Source organism: Myotis yumanensis, unplaced genomic scaffold (assembly GCF_028538775.1).
Source record: "Myotis yumanensis isolate MYYU_CA2020_CCGP unplaced genomic scaffold, mMyoYum1.0.hap1 SCAF_8, whole genome shotgun sequence".
Taxonomy (NCBI): Eukaryota; Metazoa; Chordata; class Mammalia; order Chiroptera; family Vespertilionidae; genus Myotis; species Myotis yumanensis.
This window is the reverse complement of record NW_027223759.1, coordinates 40,581,025-40,595,982: the sequence shown is the minus strand read 5'-3', so window position 1 is coordinate 40,595,982 and position 14,958 is coordinate 40,581,025. Positions and strand designations below refer to the sequence as shown.

The 14,958-nt window shown below is 38.9% G+C and overlaps 2 protein-coding genes across 3 annotated transcripts in view; both read right to left on the bottom strand.

Moving 5' to 3' along the window:
* Positions 1 to 14,958, bottom strand: part of PDE11A (phosphodiesterase 11A) — a 285,421-nt gene that overhangs the window by 215,861 nt on the left and 54,602 nt on the right. The window lies entirely within an intron of this gene.
* Positions 13,176 to 14,958, bottom strand: part of PRKRA (protein activator of interferon induced protein kinase EIF2AK2) — a 375,739-nt gene continuing 373,956 nt past the window's right edge. Inside the window, exon 9 of the mRNA XM_070422685.1 lies at positions 13,176 to 13,186. The gene's annotated coding sequence lies outside the window, so the exon portion shown is untranslated. The remainder of the gene's footprint in view (positions 13,187 to 14,958) is intronic.

The window sequence follows — 14,958 nt, the reverse complement described above, 5'->3', positions numbered from 1 at the left end:
ATGAATGAGCTCATTCTTGGTATCTGTTCCATAGGGTTGTTGTAAGTTTAAGACACCTAGTGTGAGGTCTGACAAACAGTAAGTGCTTACTAAACTGCAACCTCTACAACCTGACCCAACCCTATCCTGATGCCACTCTACCCTCCCCAGACTGCACACATACTCCCAGCACCTCCTCTCTATACCTGTCAAACTAGACCAGTTTGTTCCCCTTGCTTCGTTGATGTACTAAGTGCTGGGCTTTGTGCTACTAGTAAGCAGTTTACCAGCAGTATATCAGCTAATTGCACAACAAGCAAGGAGATGGATACTGTTATCATTGCCTTACTTAAAGTAAATTTAATAAAGGCCAAAAAAACACCCAAAACAACAAAAAAATAATAAAGGCCAAGATTTTTGCCTTTTGTGTTCACTATTACTTCCTGTTATTTGGAACAGGAATTGGCACATAGTAATTGTTCAATAAATACTTGCTGAATAATTGGAGGAATAAATGAATAACTACTTTAAAAGGAAATTGAGACTGAACGAGACCAAACCATTTGCCCAAGGTCACACAGTTACCAAATGGTGAAGCCAGGATTCAAGCCACAGTCTGATTGATGCCAATGTCCATGATCTCAACCACTGTCCCTCACCCTCTCAAATGAAAGAGTGGTGATTTAGTCAGACAAGGTGCTGAATTTGGTTCATCCCACATAGATTTGATACCACCAGGCTAAAAAGACAGAGAGACCATATTTATTTCTAACACTTAACTGTAAGAGATTATTTCGTCTCCTAAAAAAATCAAGGCTTATCAATGTACACATTTACTTTCATGTCAAATATCAATGAATTTTCCCTATAGTTCTTAAAATAAGAAAATATTTCACTCAGGCAAACCTAGATAAAAGACAAATATTTTTCTATTTGGTAGATTTTATTTGATTGATTACAATTTAATCTGCACCATAGAATTATCCTAAAGAAGAAATTGTTTTTTCTATAGTAAACTAAAAAAGATTTAAAATTCTGGTACTCTCCTAATCCATGCTGATTAAGACAGTAAAAAATATTACTATATACAAAGCTAAGTAACCTGAAGCTTAAGGAGACAGCTGTTTCAAAAAAAAAACAATAACAAACTATTCAAGTGAAAATGCTTTTCTATATATAGTCAAGTAAATTCCTATAGGATGATCCAACTTTTCAGCTATTTTAAAGGCTCACTTGCATTGGCATGATAGCCATAATTCCATTGTTAATTAGAATGTAAGTTTAAATACCCATTGTTTCATATGCATCATATTGGAAAATTGTGCATCCATTAAGCAGGGAATAGATATGTTGCCTGTAATATATGATACTGAAACCTGAAGGTCATCCTATGTGTACTAAATCTCATTTAGAGAAAAGTTATAAGCAAGCTCATTACTACAAACATTCATTATCATCAACAACCTGATCTTAGTGACTAAAAGAATGATGCATAGCTATTTAGGTCAGTACTAATCTTGTAAATAGCTATTCTCTCCAGGTGAATAACAATCCTTGCTGGTAAGTAGTAAAGAATGCTGATTTTATTTCTTTAACTGGTTATTTTACTACTTTGTGTCTCCTAGGGAAAATATGAATGTTAAAAATACATATAACCAGACAGATTAGTAATTCTTTAGCTTTTGTTTCCAAGTAAATATTCTTGAGTATATACTATATATCTAGCACTCTGCTAATTGCTGGAAATAAAAAAATGAAAAAGATTTGACCTCATATTTCTCTTCAGAGAGAAGCTAATAATTGTATTTCAATCCAACAAACATTTATGGAATAGTATTATGGGGGATTTTTAATAACTGTTAGTCACTTTAACTGAATTCTTGGATGAAGGAATTGAGTAAGAAAATACCAGGAGCCAAACCGGTTTGGCTCAGTGGATAGAGCGTCGGCTTGTGGACTGAAAGGTCCCAGGTTCGATTCCGGTCAAGGGCATGTACCTGGGTTGCGGGCACATCCCCAGTAGGAGATGTGCAGGAGGCAGCTGATCGATGTTTCTCTCTCATCGATGTTTCTAACTCTCTATTTCTCTCCCTTCCTCTCTGTAAAAAATCAATAAAATATTTTAAAAAAAAAAAAGAAAAAGAAGAAAATACCAGGAGTTGGGAAGATGCACTCTAGGAGTCCTGTAAATGCCAAGAATTGCAGTGACTTAAGTGTGAACAATGTATGGGCTATGTGTTTAGAACTGAGACTCAAGAAGTAATTGAGACTCAATTCTGAAATAATTCACATGGCATCCTAAAGCGTTTGGATTTTGTGCTAGAAGCAATAGAGAGCGGTCAAAGCCTTGAAGGAGTGACATGGTCACATTAAGACTGGAAGTAAGCCCTAGCCACAGTATTCCAGAGGGAGCAAGCATCAAGACTATGGAAGATATAAACTATCACTTGTAAAGTGATAGATGCAAAGTCTCTTGTAAGCAAAATTGATAGAATTTTACAAACAGTTAGATATTGGCCATGAGATTAAAGTGAGGAGTGGAATCAAAGATGACGCAAAGTCTCTGTCAGATAGCTAAAAGAATGATGACACTACTGAGTAACTAGAAAACTCAAGAGGAAGAGTACCGTCAGGGCACCAGGGCAGGAAGGTCATGGGGTTAGTTTGGGAGGTGTAGTATTTGAGGAGCCAGCAGGAGTTCTAAGTAAAAATAACCTGTGGAACCTTGAGCTTCAGAAATGAAATACACCCAGAGACCTACTTCAGCATGACAGTGAGAGCTGATATCATATGCACTAATGAGATTCCCAAGGCGCTGAGTGGAGAACAGATGATAGCACTTTTGTTTGTTTGGGGTTGTTGTTTGTTTTGCTTTTCTGTTTATATATATTGTCAATAATGTATATTACTGACAGTATTACAGATGTCTCCCATTTACCCTTCTTTACCCCCTTTATCCAGCCCCTACCTACCCCCCTAGGTCTTCACCATCCTGACTATGCATAGTCCATGGACACAGACAAAAGATAGCACTTTTGGAAATGTCACCACTATAAGACCAGGTAAAGGACATGAAGCAGAAGAGGTTCAACAAGGGAAGCTGGGGCAAGTGGGGAAGCAGAGCAGTGCAGCATGGAGGTGGCAGCCATGCGAGGAGTTTCAAGGGGAGGGACAGGAGGTACTCTCAGCTGCTTCAGGGAGATTAAAAGGACAACTAAAAATACTTGATACTTAGGGGATCAGTATTCTTGGAAGCAAATGTTTTTACTGTTGTTTGATCCAATGGTCGTGTAGGAAGATCATGAGTAATACAGTTGTCAGAGGGATAAAGGATTCTGTAAGACTGAGAAGTGGAATAGCATACTGCTTAGTAGGTGCTCCTTGTCCCAACAGACATTGCTGCATAGACAAACCATCCATCAGAGGCCTTAGACAATGCACCAAACAGCAGCTATGTATGCTGAATATTGAGTTAGCTGTCTTATAACAATACAAAAATAGTCAGCCACCCTCTAGAGCAGTGGTTCTCAACCTGTGAGTCGCGACCCCTTTGGTGGTCGAACGACCCTTTCACAGGGGTTGCCTAAGACTATCCTGCATATCAGATATTTACATTATGATTCATAACAGTAGCAACATTACAGTTATGAAGTAGCAACGAAAATAATTTTATGGTTGGGTCACAACATGAGGAACTGTGTTTAAAGGGCCAGAAGGTTGAGAACCACTGCTCTAGAGCATATTTCCATTGACTTTTTCTTTTCAAATAGTTTTTTTTTCTTTTCTCGAACACATTGTTTACAAAGTTGGGAGGAGAAGTCAATAGTTTTACGTATTTGGAGATTAGAACTCAGAGAGGCTAATTGATTTGCTCAAGGCCCCACAGCTGTTTAATGGCTGTACTGGTGAGGTTAGGAAAGCTCACTAGCAATTATCCTGCCCCCAGTGATGATCCTTTCTCTTTTAGGAGGCTATTCACAAAGCCCTGGACATCGATCTTGCCATACTACATGGCTAAACTAAAGGAAATTAAAAATAAACTATAAGTCTAAAACAGATCTCTTCCAAGTTGAAGACTGTAGGAACATCCTTTTTTGACTGGTTATCAGCAATCCAGCACACATTTGCATATATAATTGTAATAGTCACAAAACCATTGTGGGGTTGTTGTTGTTGTTGGTTGGTTGGTTTTTTTGCTTTAGGTAGTAAAGATCAACTTTACTTGTGCAATGCACTCTGATAGTTTTTATTTTATATCCTACAACTGATATACTGTTAATAAAAAAGAAGGCACTCATTCTAACATTTGGGAAAACAATTCTGCTCTCAGAATTATAGGATTAATTTCATTGATGAAATTTTGGACTTCAAGTGTTAGTCCAGGTTTCACTAATCTGATACCTACACAGTACAATGCAGGTTTGTTTAGTATTTGACAAAGACCCTGATTGGATTTTTTAAAGAAATCTTTTTGAAGCAGAAAATTGACTCAGTGTAGTTTTTCACTCCATTACACATATTAAACTACACTGATTTGGGTCATGGAAGGAGGCAGGAAGAAATGGAGAGGTGTGGGGGAGAGGCTGATAAGGTTATAAATCTCAAATTACAAGAAGACAAGAGAATATTGCCAACCCTTTATTGTCAGAGAAATGAAGTCTTATTTGTGCCCTTGTAAATGGTGGATGGGTTTGCCAGTGAATGCCAAGAGTAATTCTCCTTCAAATGGAGGTGAGAGTTCAGATGAGACGTGAGGATGTTGTAACCCTAAACAATCCAATGAGGAGAACCAGATCCCCCCTCCCCCCCCCCCCCCCCCCCCCCCACACACCAGAATCCAGAATAAAACAGACCTGGGTTCAAATCCCAGCTCACACACTAACTGTGACCTTTAGCAAATCACTTCACCTCATGAAGCTAGTATCCACATCTGCTAGTATATTGGGAAGCTAATAATAGATGTCTCAAGGTTGTTATTAGGTGTAAAGTGCTCATAGGGCAATGCAGTAAGTTCAATATCATAAGTGCATTAGTTTTCCTGGGCTGCCATAACCAATTGTGTGGCTTAGGACAACAGAAATTTACTATCTCACAGTTCTGGAGACTGAAAGTCTCAAATTGAGGTATTGAAGGGCCATAATCCCTCTGAAACCTTTAGAAGGAAGCTTCTGGTAGCCTCAGACATTCCTTGGCTGGTGGCAGCATAGCTCCTCTTTCCCTATATGTTCTCCCTGTGTCTCTTCATATAGTCTTTCCTCTAGGCATGTCTGTCTCTGTGTCTAAATCTCTTCTTTTTACAAGGACACCAGCCATATAGGACTAAGGCCCACCTCAGTGACCTTGTTTTAAATTGGTTATTTCTGCAAAAACCTTATTTCCAAATAAGGTCACATCCTGAGGTACTGGGGGTTAGGACTTAAACCTCTTTTTGAGGGGAACACAATTCAACCTATAACTATTATTTACTAAACCATCCTGCTAGAGATATTTTGCAAGAGGTAGGTTAGTAAATATGGCACTTTAAAATTGCAGAATATCCTTCTCTAGTGATTCATTTTCTGTGTTTTATTTTAAGGAAGGAATACTTAGTCTTTTTCATGTAATGACTTTGGTATAAACTTAGAGAATTTCCTGTTTAACTGAACCTGAAATGGTTCAGTGTTGACATCTGTCAGCCATAGTTTTCTGGTCTTGAGGAAAAGAAAACTACCACAGACCTAAGCAGCCAGGCCTGCAAAGTATATATCCCAGAAAAAGGGCATGCACTTCTACTCTGAACTGTGTTAGTCATATAACAACCTCAAGTGCACTCATCACAACCAGAATGGCTCTTCATTTAAAATGGACTTTAAAGGAGTATAAATTACATACTTATTAATTAAACTGAACTCTTTACAACCAATTTATTTTTTCTCCTTCAACGTTCTTAATGAGTAATACAGACTTTTTCTTTTTGTTGTCCAGTTATCTCTGCCAAAACCCCAGTTCTAACCCCACTTTCCTCATGCAAAATAATATCCAAACACTACGCATTCATTTCTACTTCTTCACATGCTTTATATAATGACATGTGTTTTTGTCCAAAACAGAAACAAAGGTTTGACCTCCTAACACTGCCATCATGGGTACAACTAAAAAAAGTCATCAAATTAGTTGACATAAGAAATAAAAATAGGAATACCTGAGGACAAAATGCTGGCCAGTAGGGCATACAGTACCTTTATTTTTTATTCAGGGCTATATTGACTCACATGATTCAATGCATCAGTGATATCCTCTAACAGAACCACATGGCAGAGAAAAAGGTTCATATGCCATTGTGAAGAGAGAAGAAGAGTGAAAATAGAGAGGAGAAATGAGTCAAGGATTTTACAATTTGCCAAGATAAAATTTCAGGAACCAAATTTTTGTCCTCTAAAAAGTGCTGCTAGTCAAATGTAATTTCTTGACAGTTGGGGGGGGCGGTGGGGGAAAAGAATCAAAGTGTAAACCTACCTCTCCTTATACCATAGAAGTGATCATAAAAAATATAATTATAAATTAAGCCTTCATAGAGCAAATCACATTTTCCCTTTGATTCCATCATATATTCAGAGATGATTTGTTTTAATTTTGAATTTGCCTTCAGTAGTGGTCGTTTTTTATTTTAACAATATTTTGTCTTTACTTCAGTTTTATCAAGTAGTTAGCAACCTGAAAATAAATAATTACACGCTGGGGACACATTTCTTAAAGAAACTGCTCATTTCAGATTTGGCCCCAATTGTGGGGCCTACAGTCCGTGCTAATGGGCGGCAGTAACGGATCAAGGCCACAAGGTGGCACTATAAGCAGTGGGCTATTGTAGCTTATTTTAATCAGCATCTACTCTAAAAATTGATGCAGTCTAAGTGGCTCTAAAGAAAACTGGAGAACTCTGAGACTGTAATGCAAAACAGAGATGAGAAAAAAATTACATAAATGGAAAAAAACAGCTATAAGCATTATATAGAAAACACATTTAAGGTCCTTTGCCACTTGTAGGAAGCCACTTTAAAGACTCCTATAATTATTTATTAGTTACTTAAAAATAAAATATAAATTCATGAGGGTTTTGTTATTTGATGGACTAATGGAAACTCTTTCATATGTCTTGTATTTCTTCATCTTTTTTACTTTGAAATACATGGCACCAGTGAATTTATAATTAAGCTGCAAGACAGACAGAAACTAGTAATTGTTAGTTCACTAGTTATAGCCATAACATAAACAAATTTAGTCATCAACTCTGTGAAATCTGATTGTTTCAGTCAACTAAGCGAGGCAACCGACATTGACAGCTTAGAAAGTGACCTTCCAGATAAAGAATTCTGAAGCTGATGAGGGGCTCTTATCAGAAATGCATGACAAAGCCAACTCCCAAAGTAGCACCAATTAATAAAACACATTAGTGACACATCTTTTCTTAAAGCACTGGTACCCATATTTCCTTCTATGAAATTCTTACTTCTACTTAGCAGCTATCAATCAACACCAAAATGACTATCTTTTACTGTGCAATTGGAGGTGGGGGAGGGTGGCTTGGGAAAAGAAGTGGTTTATATAAAAATTTAAAGTAAGCCAATTACTGAAAGAGAGCTACTATAAATTGAGAGTGTCTTAATACTACACTGATTTTAAATTGATACTGAATGGAAGAGCTAAAAATGATGCATAGCAAAAATGCATGAAATTGCTTGCTCATCTAAACAGATTGTAACGGCAGGGCAAATGAAAAATCAGATAGCTCATATATAAAAATCTATAATTAATAATTTTCTCATGAAATTAATATCGCTGAAGGTATGTATGATTAGCATGTGCATACTTTTTAAATGTTTATATAAAATTGACATATAATATTAGTTTCAAGTGTACAAATAACAATTCAGTATTTGCGTATGTTGCATGTACACTTCTAACTGAGCCAAAGAAAACCCAGAAAGAAAGCAAATATAGGTTGTACCAGAGCCTCCTTCAAGCATTTTCAAATTAAAACCATTATCCTTCACTCTACATTAATTTGCACCTACTTATCTGTTTCAGTCCCCAATTAAATCAAAGCTCCTTGGACTCAGTAACATATCCTCTAATTTTAAGTCCCCACAGTCATAACAATAACAATAATAAAATAAAGGCTCTCATTTGTTAAGTTCTTATTAGATGCTAGGTATTGTGATAAGTAGATATCATTTCACAAAAACCTCGCCCAAAACAAACAAAAAAAAACCCATGAGAGTAGTACTAATGCTTTCTCTGTTAATAAAGAGGAAACAGAGGTATAAGTTAATTTGCCAACTTTACATAACTCTTGAGAAGCAGGGCCAAATTTTGAATCCAAGAATACTTTATGCCAAAGCCCCTGGCATGGTTGTAGAGCCGAGGTTGAGGAGAACAGTTAACCACACATTGTCTGAGGTCTAGCTGCTCCCAAGCTGGCTGGCTTTATAGTCTTGGCACATTACTTACTCTGTGTCCTAATTTAAATTTTTGTTAAATATATTTTTATTGATTTCAGAGAGGAGGGGAGAGAGAGAAACATCAATTATGGAGAATCATTGATCAGCTGCCTCCTACACACCCCCTTTGGGGATTGAGCCCACAACCTGTGTCCTGACCAGGAATCAAACCGTAACCTCCTGGTTCAGAGGTTGATGCTCAACCACTGAGACACACCAGCCAGGTCTAATTTAATTTTTACTGAACGACCCAGCTGTTCATAAAGTAGAAATTTAAAACTCTTACCTAGAATCTTCCAGATTTTCTCAAGTATATCCAAACTATACAAACAAACCTCTTTGTGAAACATATTAACGTGCTTTAGTAGACTAATAAATCAACTGGCACTTAATATAACTAAAATAAGGTACATATTTGATGTCCAGTGGTGGTCCTCAGTGGCTTCTGATAGGTAACACTGTGCTGTGACTATTAGCATTTCAGGCTATTGTAGTCAAAATAGTGCTTTTCCTCTTCAACAAATTTACTAAAATGTCTACATGTCAAGCCGGGTCGGCAATTGAAAAGAAGACTTTAGTTGAATAATAAACTTTTTGGGGACAGTGATAATTTAGAGTACTGAATTTTAACGTTACTAAACCTTATTAAAGGATTGCCATGGTTTACCCTTACCTCTATTTCACTTAATTTATGTGTTGGTTTCATTTACCAAATATCCACAGCCTTCTGGGAGTATTGGGTAATCTGTGAATTGAGCTAAAATTACATAAGGCAGGGAACGCAGAAGCATAACAGAAGCTCTTATCATTTTCTGGTGACTCATTTAAACCAATACAATCAGTAAGGAATAATATTCTCTTCTCACTTTCAAAGGTGTTTCACCACCATATTCAGAGAAATTCATTAACCCATTAATCAGTGGCATAGGAGGCAATGCAGTATAGTAGAGAGAACTCTGGAGTCAATGTGTAAAACTCACGGAGCTTAATTTAAGTTCTACCACTGACCAGTTGTGTCTCACTAGACAATTTACTTCGCCTATCAGCCTCGGTTCCCCGTTCTGTAACATGGGAGGATTTCTGCTCCTGAACTTTAAAATTTGAAGAACTGGTGCAGTGCAAAGACAAAAATATTTTCCTCGTGGGATCCCAGGAGTTTTATAAAATACTACATGAAGAGCCAGAGCAACGCCCAGGTCCTTGTATTTGCTTCTTTAAAGTTTAGACCTTATGTTAGAGAAGGGAGGAGTTACCCTAAAACACACAAGCCAAAGTAATCTCGGACAAAAACCCTTTAATCTACAAGTTTTCTCAAATAAGAATCTGCCAGACATGATTTCAAGTAGCAAGGAAAAAATAACAAGGGAAAAAGAGAACTTAACTTTCAGTGTCTTTTTATTACTTTGGTCCAAAACTAGGGTAAGATGAACCCCACCCTGCTGCATGCAACTGCAGACAGGGAGAGGGATAAACAAATGAGAGCTGAGGTGTTATCATCGTCCACGTTGAGATATTCAGGTAAGTGGGGTCTAAGGTCTATCCCGCCATCAGGCTAATACACTCCTGACTCTCTCCCCCTCTTCTCAACTGTCCTTCCCTGCTACAGCATCAGCCTGGTGGAGCCACAGACCTGGACAGAGCAGAGGACAAGCAGAAGCATCTCTGGCAGTGGGAAAGGTGATTCCTGACCAAAGCTGTTCCCAGCCCTTCGGGCTTGCTCTGCTCACTACAGGCCATGTTTCATGACTGGGGCGTATGTGCTGTTCTCTCTCTTAGACACAGTATGGAGAGAGATTAAGAAGCTGGTTCCAGACCTAACTCTACTGCTTCCGATTGATTATGTCTTACTCTCTGGACCTTAGTTTCTTCCTCTTAAAAAATGAGATTATAGCCTGACCGGCCTGGCTCAGTGGTTGAGCATCAACCTATGAACCAGGAGGTCATGGTTTGATTCCCAGTCAGAGCACATGCCCAGGTTGCGAGCTCGATCCCCAGTGCGGGGCGTGCAGTAGGCAGCCGATCAATGATTCTCTCTCATCATTGATGTATCTACCTCTCCCTCTCCCTTCCTCTCTGAGGTCAATAAAAATATATATTTTAAATGGGATTGGAACACCTCACTAAGTTATGCTACCATTGTTACTACAGCTGCAGCTAACAGTGAAGAAAAAATGGAGGCCTGATACATGGAGACTTATCTGAACAATGTCTGGCAGCCTGGACTTGTCAAGAGTCCATTTGCATGAGACACAGGGGCGCCTCCAGGGAAATAATTCTTCCTGGGGAAGAAGGACAGACCTATGAGCTTAGCCCTGGGACAACGCCTCAATTGTCAGAGGGAAGTTTAGTAGGATAATCTGCTTGTTGGCATTCAGAATTGTGACTGACCTGCCCTCCATGTGCTTATGTTTGATTCCTAAACATAATCCCAGGGTGATGGTGGTTTCCAGCCATGACAGGGAGCCCTGTGGGAGGCAACTGAGCTAAAGCCATCTAAGGGGCATTGCCTCCATAAGGTTTAGAATGTTTAAGGAAAATAAAAGGACTTGTTCATAAGCACATGTCCAACATCGCCCTGGAGCTTCCCAGAAGTAAATGGGAAGGTATAAGGGGGTTGAAGACACCACAGTATCAAGGATGACTGAGAGGTAGAAAAACATGATTTATTACTAAGTAGAAGCTCTCTTAATGACCTGCACTTGGGCAACTTACAACACAAATTAATGACCTCCCCAAAAACATACTGACATATCGAAGGCATGCTAAGAGGCTGTGGAGAGGAAACCAATTCTCCTCTATTATTTTGGTCCAAAACTGCCCCACTCGCTGAATGTGTTTGCTTACCAAGTGTCAATTGTATTTGTTCCCAAATCTATTTATGTCAGTTGCACTTGTTATTGTAAGTTCAGGTTTTTTAATACTATATGAACCAAAAAACGTGAAGAAAAGAGAAATGTTTTATTTTTTTCTAAGAAAATTAGGTTGAAATTCAGAATTTGATAAAATTGTGTCATCAAAAGAGCTCTCAAGTTTGATGTGGGTAAAACAATTGTAAAGCATAAAAGCCTAGGAAGATTCTAGATTTCTTCAGATTTCTTCATAAGCACCTTTTAACTCTAGTTCCATTTTAAATAAAATTCAATTATCAATCATAGATAATGCATTATGAGTATGGTTTATTTATGAAAACAAAATGATTCTCTAGGCAGAAGATTCACAATAAAAAACAAACAAACAAACAAAAACACTTGCACAACAAGAGAAGATTGTCCAATAAATGTATGTTAATATTTTAGATTAAAATATTTAAAAAGCATATGTATTATTTTGAAATAATTCACTATTTTAATAAATTTTGGGCTTAACTAGTCAATTAGCAGGCCCAATTGTATTGTTATCATCATAAATAGCTAGTTATTAATATTCATAATAGAAAGAGAGCAAAGGGGAGGCCAGATATTATAACCATGTCATCTGGGCAGCTTCACCAGGAAGCTACAGCTTCATTCTCCCCAGGGAACCAGCAGTCCATTCCCTGCAGATCACTGGGGGAAGGGATCCAACAAAGGTGGAGAAGGACACATGTGCAGTGAAACTGGGGTGACTTAGGGAAAGTGCTTGCCTGTCAGTCTAGCCTGAGGAACAATGAATTGGCTAGGGGGGTGAACCCCAATGCAAGCCCACAAAAATTCAGGAATACATGATCCGCAGGCAATGAATTCTCTCTCACTTGTTCTCTTCTCCTCTGGCGCTCTTGCTTGTGACCTGCACTCGCCCTGTGCACTCGGCCAGTCTCTCTCCAAAGCATGTGGCCTTAGAAGCAGCACGGCACTCCACACGCAGGACGCTGCACTGGACTGTGCTTTCATGGGGAGCAGAGACTCTGGGCAGTGGCCTTAATTCTAGCCCCGCTGAAGACAAGATTGGACTTCTTCCATGGGAGATGGACAGAGATGGGCTTTGGAAGGGAACTCCCTTGTTTTTACATCATCAATAAAGCTTTCCATGATACCTCATCCTCCCGTGGGGGCCTCAGGACATTCTCTTCCCCACAGCACGCCAAGAACTCCACTATTCTAAGGAGCATCATTAGTGAAATATTTACATTTCAACTGCATTTTCCTTATCCCTAAGTGGGGACAAAGGTACACCAAACTGAGCCGTCACATAAAATAAAGATGCAACATACGAAGGTGTCTAATGCACTGGACAGCGTCATAAATGTAAGTTTCATGTCCCTACACTGAAGTTATTTTTTTCACACCAGAAATAAATAGATGTTTTGTTAAACTGCTAGGTGAATAGAAAATAGACTGTAGTCTGTAGAATTTGTTTGGAAACAAATTTTCTATGTGTAGTTATTGCCTTAGAAAGATGGGGTTTATTCTCTTCTTATGGATCTTCAGAAGAAATTTCTTTGCTTTAATTTTTATTATTCATTAAAAGTTTTTAGTTTTTGCTTAATACTTTGTGATGTGGCAAAAAGAACTAGGCCGTGTTCTTTACTAGCTTTTTAATGGCTCTAGAAAATTCCCACAAGAGAAGTCTTTCTTAAGTTATGCTTTCTCCTCCATTGTCACAGTTCATCCATTAAAAGCTGACCAGCTGTGTAAATTAATGTCAGAAGAACAACTTCAGAAATAATTTCTAGTGAGTTAAACATGAAACGTCACTGGGTGCCACCAGTGCCACACACCAAATCTTGTAGAACAACGTTTTCTCAGTTCTTCCAAGTTTTCTGAGGAACTTCATTTTAAAGCTCTAACTAATGACAGCAATCCAGGTCTGGAGCCATAAGCAAAACATTCACCTTTAGCCTTCTGTGATTATCCCAGGAATTTGAGAATGTCACCTATACCAGAATGAGCCTTCAGGAGTCACCTCCCAGTGCCTCCGTGGCTCCACCTGACCCGGTAGCAAGCATACATAACGAACTCTTGGTTCGACCCTCTTAAACTTCTCAAAGAAGGAGTTTCTACTATGTAAAGGAGTGTGTGCTATCGTGATCCATCGTGGGACTTCAGTGGTTTCCCTAAGTTTAATATTGTGAGATCCTATAAACAAAATGTATCCATCATGTTCCTGCTTTCTAAACAATGTAGATTTAAAGAATCCCTCTCTAGCATTATACTTCCTAATCGAAGAGCCAGGCTAGCTTCCTGGGTATGCAACCCGGCCAATCACACAGCAAGATTTAACGCTGCAAGTCAAAAGGACAAGCTCAGCCATGGTCCTCAGACAGCAGCTGTGGAAAGTCTGTTCCTGCGATAAGTGTATGAGCCACGAGATGTACATTGAAATTAGTGCCTCTGAACCTTCTTGGATCTTCTGTAGCTCCATGATTTTCTCCTTGCTTAGAACTAACCAGAGTCATCCAGACGCACCGAGGTTAGGGTATCACGTCTGCTTGCAAAATTTCAGTCTGATATCTCAGAAAGGACAACAAGTAGGCTTGATTGCTGAACTTTGGTGAACTCAGAGTCCGATCCAGTTGTTTCGCACAGCATCCTGTTAAGAAATCCTCAATACCAGTCATACAATCTAAAGCAATCGATAGCCCGAGTGCCTCTGTTACGTCAGAAAATACATAAAACTGACAATGTGAGCAATTCGCTCTGCTTCAAGAAAGATAAGCAACTCACTAGAGATGTGGAATGCTGTTTCCTAAAGCAATATCAATTCTTGGTGTGGTTATAAGGAAAAGCTATTAGTCATAGCACAAAATGAATGAAGTTCAAAGAAATATTCTTCCCAGGGCTAAATCTTTCTATCACACCCCTAGGGAAGCTACAAACGTGAAAGGAAATAAAGGCTCATTTCCTGTGCAAGACAGAGGACATTGCTTTCTGTGAATTCCTTTATGTACAAACTAGGGATTTATGCCACTTATCGAAGGGAAAAATGGATCCACTAATTGATAAGCTGGGATCAAAATCCCAAGTTATATGTATGCATTGGCAAGGTTCTTCGTTAATAGGTGACGCATTTCCCCACCTTGAGAGAGAACAGTTTTCGTGGCTGGCAAGTCAAAAACTGTTTTTTTGTCTCCTTGAATGGTGTTATTCATCCAGTGCATTCTCAGTGAGTCACTCCCCTCACCTGAAAGTCCTTCTACCAGACACTTAGGAGCATCTATCTAAACACCAGGGGTGTCTCATTTGTGGAATATAATGAACATAAACTGATGAACAAAAATAGATCCAGAGACACAGAATCATCGAACAGACCATCAAATCTCAGAGGGAAGGCAGGGGAGAGGGGGTGGGCTGGGGGTGGGGCAGGGGAGATAAGAGATCAACCAAAGAACTTGTATGCATATAAGCATAACCAATGAACACAGACTATAACAGGGTTGGGGCGGGGGGGGGGGGGGAGCGGTGAAGGTCAGGGCTGGGGGATGGGGGCAGGCTGGGAGAGGACAACAGGGAGAAAAGGAAACATATGAAATACTTTCAACAATAAAGAATTTAAATAAATACCAGAATTGCCCTCCAACCCCTCC